Source organism: Choloepus didactylus (assembly GCF_015220235.1).
Source record: "Choloepus didactylus isolate mChoDid1 chromosome 23 unlocalized genomic scaffold, mChoDid1.pri SUPER_23_unloc1, whole genome shotgun sequence".
NCBI lineage: Eukaryota > Metazoa > Chordata > Mammalia > Pilosa > Megalonychidae > Choloepus > Choloepus didactylus.
In genome coordinates, this window is record NW_023637590.1 from 4,003,079 (window position 1) to 4,011,352 (window position 8,274).

An 8,274-nucleotide genomic window follows, 5' to 3' on the forward strand; every position below is an offset into this window, starting at 1 on the left:
GAAATGACATCCTTTCCAGGGTTTAAACTTACGATGAAAAATTTTGAATATCAACCGAAAAATGTTTGATGATGAACGTAACTTTGCAAAGATACTTTAGGGGAAAAGAAAGAAAAATGTGACAACAAGTTTAGATCATGTTTCTGAAAATTCCTCAAATATTAGAATGACTTGGGACATTTGTTAAACATACAGACTCTGGGAAATTCACACCTAGAAAATTCAATTAGTCAGATGAATTCAATTACTCTTCCTCAGAATTTCCAGGAACCCCACCCTTATTTTCAGGGGCTTCTGGATGTCCTGCAATGTGGAGGGAGGTTGGGAGGTGCAAGCAAAGCCAGGGATCTGGGTCTGTGCTTCTTACTTGTGACTGTGCTTTTGAGTCACTGAGGCCCTGCTTCTTCAGATTCAATAAATTAAATGAACTGCCTGTGAATTTTATAAAAGTGCACAGTATTCTGGGCTGGACCTGACAGCCTGAATTTCTAACAAGCTCCCAGGTGATCCTATTTGGTTCAACTGTGAAACAAATTTTGAGTTGCAATGGCTAGGACCTTGTAAAAATACCCATGTCCTGCCCATGTCCCATACCAACTGAATCAGTATTTCCAGAGACGGAGTGTGTGTTATTAAAGCTCCCAGATGTTGCTGAGCCAGATTCCAGATATTTCAGATGAGCAACTGGGATGGAAACCTACCTGCTGTAGGTAGGTTCTGTCTCTGCTTATCGTTCTCCATATGAAGCCCTCCTGCCAACGAAGCCTTCACCGTCACCCCAAAACCAGAGTGATACTTTGCTAAACTCTACGAGTAGCCAATGGTGGTGGTTCTGTCCAGGACAGGTAGGGGCTGTGCAGGTGACAGCTCAGCTCCCAGGAGACTCCTGAACACAACAAAGATGTATAGGGCCCAGACCGCTCTGTGGATGCTGGGAAGGTGTGCTACGGCAAGTGGTTATTTACCCAAAGTACTTTCCATGGAGAAGGACAAGGTACATTTGCAGACAGGTTGAGAGAAAACAAACTTAGTACCATAAAGTATATGGGCCTACAGTCAATCAGGGAATATGAGCCAGAGGAGAACTAGGAAGGGGGAGTATAGTCTCCTCAGATCTCTCCACCTGCAGGAGCCTGCATAATATGTGCTGTTTGCATAGGAGGAATGTCTAGTTTTGATCTCATCAAAGCCTGTAGCCATAGGGGCTGCCTCCCCCAGGAGGACAGCTCAGGAAATTACCTGTTCCTCTCACATTTTCTCCCATGGGTATCCCATGGCCAAGCACAGCCCCTCTAAGCAGCAGTCAAGGAAGCTACCCCTAGGCCTTCAAATTGTCTCTGGGATCCTTGGATGCAGTCGGGGGAAATGAGGCCTCCTTCCAAGTGAGAGAGCCATCTTGTGACAGGAAGCCCCATTGAAGCCCCCCAAGACAATATTTTTGAGGGTAACCTTATGAGAGACTCTAGAACCAGAAACACTCAGCTATACCACAGTAAATATGAAATGATAAATATTAATTGTTCAGAGCCATTATGTTTGGGGATAATTTTTAATGCAATTTTATGGAGATATATTCACATACCATATAAACCATCCAAAGTGTACAATCAGTGGCTCACAGTATCATCATGTAGTTGTGCATACATCACTACAATCAATATTAGAACATTTTCATTACTACAAAATAAAAAAAAATTAAAATAAACAACCAAATCCCATACTTGGGGTACTTTTTAATGTAGCAATAGATAACTACTTGTTTCAGTTTCCTCCAGCCACTCTTTCCCTCATGCCCCACACCTGAACCTCCTGCAACCTGACAACACCATGATACCTCCCCCGTCTGTCCCCCTCTGTGGCTCTCCTAGACAGTCATGCCTGCTCAGGGTTCTCCCCTCCTCCACAGGGGCTCCCACCAGCATCACATCATGGTGAGCTATAAAACATGAATCTGGACTTGAGAATAACACTGGATCCTCTTTTCATTTAGCAAAACACCCAGCCCTCTTATCTCTTCTCCCCCATGATCTGTAGCCTTCCCTGCCCGTCTCATCTCCCTCACCTCCACCCTCCTTTCCATGGCTTCCTCCTGTTCTCAAACTGGCCAAAGGCTTTACGTCAGAACTTGAGCAGTGTGTCGTGATGTCCAGAATGCCACCCACTCAAGCTCCCCTGCCTTTGTCACTTCCTATATCATGCCGCCTATTTCTTCAAGAATTAGATACAACTAGCTACTTCAGAACAAAGGTCGTGGTTTGTTTGCATGTGTTTTTTTTTCCTGTGTTCTCAGCTAAGCCTCACCAGTCACAGCAGGTGTGTTTCTTTTGAGCACTGCATCTGCACCCACTCAAGGAAAAATGCTGAATGAGTCAACGAGGGAGGAGGCAGCTGAGTATCTCCATCCCAGGTGAGAAAATGGAGGTTTTTATATGCGTACCCCCGGTCTAATGAGGATAAATGCAATGACCTCATTTATATGCATGCATTCAATCATTCACTCCATCCATCCATCCATCCATCCATCCATCCATTCATTCATTGTGTAGCTGGGAGACTGAAGCTCTGCAGCTCAAGCAGGAACATGTCTGGGGGAAAAGCAGGGCAGGTCCACAAAGAAAAGCCAGCCTGACAACCTGCTGTGACTCTGGGGGCACCAGAACCGCCCTATGGCCTGCGGTAAAAGATCTGGGGTCTCTTGAAATGACAGGACATGTACCAGACCACACTCCCTCCCATCTCTTTCCAAAAACACAGTGCACAGTTCAACCATGCTGAGTATTTCCCAAGCCAGAGTGATCCAAAGTAAGATCCCAATAAGACCCAAAAGAAGTCTCCTGTCCCGGCTTGGATGACAGGGCTGGCGCCCTCACTTTCCCCCCACTCCTGCCTCTTCTCTCCACCAGGGAAGGACCCTCACCCGTCCTGCTCTCCCCGTCTGTCCTAGAGCCTGACTCCCCGCCCCCACCCCCCACCCCCGGGAAGGACCCCGCAGAAGCAGGTGCCCAAACCCGACTCAGACCGGTTCAGACAGCCCCGGGGCAGCCTGTGCGCCCCTGGTGGCCGCAGACCCGAGGCCCGACGGCGAAGGGGCGCAGCTCGGGGGACCCGCTCCCGCCCCGCCGCCCCTCCCGGCTCAGCGCCCCCCCCAGCCGCCCCGCCCCGGGTGCCCCCTCGGCCGCCCCCGCAGCCCCTCCCGAGGCCGCGTCTCCCCCGCGGGGTGACTGGGAAGGGATCTGCCGGCGCGGGAAAGAGGGCAGAGAAGGGTGAAGTCATCAGGGCCGCGGGAGGCCGCGTGGGGCACGGGGGGCGCTTCGGCTTCTGTGGAAACGGCCGGAGAACGGGAGTCCAGGGGGCGGCCGAGGAGAAACGTTCCCCGGAGAGGCGGCTCCGAGGGCGTCGCCGGGGGCCGAGCGCGGCTGCCGCTTCCGGGGCGCACACGGGGCGAAGGGCGGCGCGGAGCGGAGGCCTCGCGGGCCCGGGGCGGCGACCCCCGAGGAGGGAGAGGGGCGCGCTCGGCACCCCCACATCCGAGGGAGGAGCGGCCTCGGCGGGGCCCGTCTCGCCCTCGCCCCCCGCAGCCCGGAGCCGCGCAGTTGGCGGGTGGGTCATGGGGGAGACCCCGACCCCGCCTCTCAGCGCCCGGCCCCGCCCCCCCGCGCCAGCCCCGGCCCCTCCCCCACCCCAAGCCCAGAGCTTCGGGGACCCCAGGACGGCTCAGCCCCGCGCACCGTCCTCCCGCGGCTCCTCCGTGGGCCCCCGCCCCTCCCCCGCCTCCCCTCCCCCGCCCCTGCCCCTCCCCCTCCCCCCTCCCCTCCTCCCCCGCCCCAGCCACGTCACAAACCCCCTCCGCGCCCCCGGGGCGACCCCGGCCCAGATCCCCGCGCTCCCCTGAGATGCGGCCTCGGGAAGGAGAGACCAGGTGTGGTCGGACCCGCGACGCCGACGGCGCTGACGGTGTTTCCCGCTCGCTGAGCTCCGGGGACGCGCGGAGTCGGCGCCTCGTTCTCTCCCTGCAGCTCCTGAGCGACGGGACCGCCCCGGTGAGGGTGATGGGCCGAGAACCGCGTGGGTTCAAACCCCGGTTCCTCCTTTCCCGCGCGGAGTGACTTCCGGCTGCTCCGGGGGCTCTCCTGGGCCTCTGCTCACCGTTTATGAAATGGGGACATCGCAGTGCAGGCTCCTGGGAGGGCAGAATCGGATCACGCCTCCCCTCGGGTCGGTCCCGGCTTCCGCTTGGTGAGAGCAGCCGCAGTTGTGGGTGGCTGAAGTGACACGTGTGTGCTGATTGACTGAGCTCATTAGCTAACGGGGTAACCGCCTTGAGACCGAGTGGCCTGGCCCTCGCGTCCGGCTGTCTTGCCGTGCTGGAAAGTGGGGGGCAGCATGGGGCAGGAGGCCCAGGGTGCAGATTCACCCGAGGCCTTGTTCCTGGAGGGACGGAGGCGCGTCCTGACGAGAGAACAAAGGGCACGAAGGGGTGGGAGGGCAGCAGTCAGTCACCTGTGATGGGCATCGGGCGGGTCACCCACAGTGTCCCCGTTTCAGCCCGTGAGGACCCAGAGCTCAGAGTGAAGGACAAAGAGGAGGGACACACTGAAAGGGCAGAACTGGGTCTTAGTTTTCAGTTACCTCAGCCCTGAGAGCTGAGGTTTTCACAATAGACCGTTGCTTTATAAATGGATGTGGAAAAAACGCAATCTTTTTGTTTGCAGAGTGTCTTGGTGACTGTACTCTGACTTCAGTGGAAACGGGACACTGAAACCATAAGAGACCTGAGAAATGAAGTCTTGCAAGACTCGAGGCCAGTCCAAGTTGAACCAGAGTGGGCAGAAGACGTCTTCAGGTAAGATGGCCCTAAGCTGCCACTCCCTCCGTCCGTGTCCCTGAGGAGACAGGCTGTGTCTGCCTGCTGAGCCCCTGGCGGGGGAAAGAAGAAGCAGGTGCATTTCGCCTGCTCCCTCTTAACCGCAGTGTGTTAGGGTGTCTATTCCAAAGCCACTGTCATGTTCAGGATGAAAGAGCAGAGGGCATCAGACACCAAAGACTCAACCTTGTGTTTGGGGGGCCAGGCAGGGGATCATGTGTGAGCTCAGGTGGGGTTTGGGCTCACTTCCTTCTAGGCTCGGAGCTCAGTGGGAAAGGAGCTGTTTGCAAAGGAGCAGTGAGAATGCACAGGTTTGTCCTGCAGCTGCATCATGGGAGTGGCCCGGGAGGCCACGTGGCCCGACTTGGAGGGAGAGAATCAAGTTGGGAACCCTAGGTCTGGGAACGACCCCTTGTGTTAAGTCTTTAGGGCCTGTTTGTGGGCGCTGCTGGCACCAGGATACCTAGCTATAACTGCCATTGGCACTGCTGCTTCCAGTGACAATGGCAGTTATATCTCCTGCTTTCATCTACACAGAAGATGGTGACTATCTGTCTCAGAGCCCCAGATGCTGAGGGAGGCTGAGTCAGGGCAGACTGAGGCCAGGACCCTGAGAGGAGGGGAACATGCAGAGAGGGATAGGGTCAGGGCCATGACCCCAGGGAGCCTGGGCAGGAGGGAAGAGAGGATCAGCTCTGGGTGCCCAGAAGTTCCCCTCCTTAGCATCTTTCACCTTTGCAGAATGTGAGGAGGTGAGCAGAGCAGAGCCCAGGCATGGTTGAGACACCCCAGAGCTCTGCCTCCTGCAGCCCCAGCCCTGGGCTCTCCTCTCGTCTTGCTGTCTCACATGTGGGAGCAGCCTCCAGCCCCATCTGTTCTGAATAGTTCCAGGTCCTGCTGATGAGGTCTGCTCAGGGTAGGATCCTTACTTCTGGCAAGGAGGTGGAGGTGGGGAGTTGTTTCCTCTGAGCCTCACTTACTGGGAGGACAGCTCCTGAGCTGAGGTGCCTTGTATCAGGGAGCACCAGCCTGTCTTGATTCCCCTTTAAGTATGTACTACCCCCATTCTCCTGCAGTCCCCTCTGCTGAGCCAGACCTCTGTGAGCCCCCAACTGTGGCGCAACACCACCCACTTGCCGGCTCCCTTCTCATTGTTGGCCCTGTCCACAGTGCCATACATAGATAGAGAGTGGGATGTTCCCCTTCTGGCACTTCTCAAGGCACAGCTGCAGCAGGCTGGCATGAGTGCAAGGCTGGGAGGGAGCCCTGGGCCCTGGACCAGTCCCAGGAGCCCTGTTCCCATCGCGCCCTCCCCCAGCGTCTCAGTGTGCATTGACTCCTCATGCAGAGCCTCAGTTACTGTAGCTGGAAGGGAAAGGTCTGTCTAAGCCCACTGTCCGCTGCCCACACTTGGGGGAGGAAGCTGAAATGCTGTGGTTGTTTTTAGGCTCTGCCACGTAGAGGAACTTTTTTTTACCCCATCTTCATAGTACAGGGTCCTGCCCCTTCCGTCTCAGGCTCACATTCCCCATCTCACACAGAAGCACAAATGAGGAAAGTAGTTGTGAAGAAAAGGACAGAGATGTCCCAGATGAAGTGATGCTGCCAAAACATCACATTAAAAATACTCTCAGAAATACTGCACAACATAAAAGGGCAACGGATGAAATGTTGGAAGCTGATGCAAATTTAGAAAGGAGCGTGACAGTTCATCCAAGCAAGGAAAGGATGTGTGCTCCATAACAAAAGTTAAACATCAAATACACAGCAGCAAGCATTACTCTCCATAACGTTTTTGACAAAGAAATAAAACACATTAATTTTCAGTGTTTTAAATGACAGTATACTAAACAAATTCTAGTTTTATGATTTTTTTCATTTTTCTATGTATGAACTCTGTTCCTCCCTGAATGAGCACATGATGGCAACATAAAGTAGAAGTGATAATTTGATACACAGAGATATTTTCATTACGGTTCTTGATGGATTTTACTTTTTGGAGCAGTTGTAAGTTTACAGAAAAATTTTTCAGTAAGTAGTTTCCATACACCCCTCCGCGCGCGCGCGCGCGCGCACACACACAGAGTTTTCCCTATTTTTCACATTTTGCTTTGATATAAAATGGAGGTTTTTGTTTGTTTGTTTGTTTGTTTTAATTCTGGTTTCTCTGAGGGTGACGCACTGTTTCCTTGAAGCTGTTTTCGCTCTGGAGCATTTTGGCCATTTTGACAGACCCAAATAGTCCCCAACAATTAGTCTTCCATATTTGGGGGTAACCTTTTTGCTGAGTAAATCAATGAGACCCTGACTTTCACCCTAGCTTAATAAGTGATTCGGTCTGTCACTGAATCATATTAGTTAATCTGGATAAGCCAAAGACCCCAGCAATCAGGTTGGAGATTCAGGAATGTACAATATTGCTTTTCAGTTGGAAGCTAGGAGCCTAAAGAGGGAGGTGTGCGGGTGACTGAGCTTGTACCTCGACTTACCAGGCCTGGGCCAGGGGACCTGATATCACCCCCTGGGGAGGGTAGTGGGTACGGGCGTTTAGTGCCCTCTGCAGCCCCCCCGAGCCTAGGAAGCGAGGTCAAGGCAGCTCCCTTTTCCTCACCCAAAATGCCACTGGCAGGGGAGGCTTGCCGGAGGGAACCGCCTTTCTCCCAACCGCCCTTTCCCCACTTCCTTATCTTGCCCGCACACTCCCCTGTGCCAAGGCAACTCCTGCCACCGCCAGCGCGCATGCACCGTGGCCAGAACAACTCCCACCCGCTGCAACGGCTCCTGCGTCCTCTCAGAACCAATCCTAGCCCCTCTCCCTTCAGTATTGCCATTTAAGGCTACTTCACCTCCTTTCCAGCCCTGCCCTTCTTACCAGCCTATATAACCTGTGATCACCCCTGAATAAAGCCTCTTTGGCGCATACTCCTACTGGATGAAGAGTGTCTTGTCCTTATCGCCGCCCTCCACACCTTGTACGCCTCCCGCCGAGGACCTGGCCAAGTCCTCCGCCTCGCCCTCGCCTCTGGGAAAGAGCCCCCGCCGCCGGTACCCTTTAAGCAGCCCCGAGAGCTGAGGGCTCAGCTACCGGCCGCCACTCCCCCCAGAAGCAGTAACCGCGACCGCAACTGGTGCCCCGTGTGAGGAACGTCTCCACACAACAGTTCGGCAGGTCGCCCGCTCGCCCGGACGCCTCTCCAGCTTCCCGTTTCCTCGCCTGCAAGGTAAGGGCCGCCTCTCCTTCGCCGCTTCCGGAGCCGTGTGAGGTTCACCGCTCCGAAGCCGCTCCTCCCTTCCCCCACGCTCTCTTCGTCCTCTTGTATGCGCACTTCTATGACCCCCGTTCCTCCTAACGCTCTCCCTCTTCCCCTCCATTACTTTGCCGTGGTTCTTTGTGTCCTTTGTCTCCTCAT

At 54.5% G+C, this 8,274-nt stretch overlaps 1 long non-coding RNA gene across 2 annotated transcripts; it reads left to right on the forward strand.

Annotated features, from left to right (window-relative positions):
* The first annotated feature begins 3,832 nt into the window (after positions 1 to 3,832).
* LOC119524915 lies at positions 3,833 to 7,303 on the forward strand. Of its 2 annotated transcripts, none has more exons than XR_005214893.1 (3): positions 3,833 to 4,236; positions 4,713 to 4,843; positions 7,293 to 7,303. It is a non-coding gene; the product is annotated as an uncharacterized LOC119524915 (long non-coding RNA). The 2 variants fall into 2 exon arrangements; XR_005214892.1 differs by lacking the exon at positions 7,293 to 7,303 and adding an exon at positions 5,606 to 5,758.
* The last annotated feature ends 971 nt before the right edge of the window (positions 7,304 to 8,274 follow it).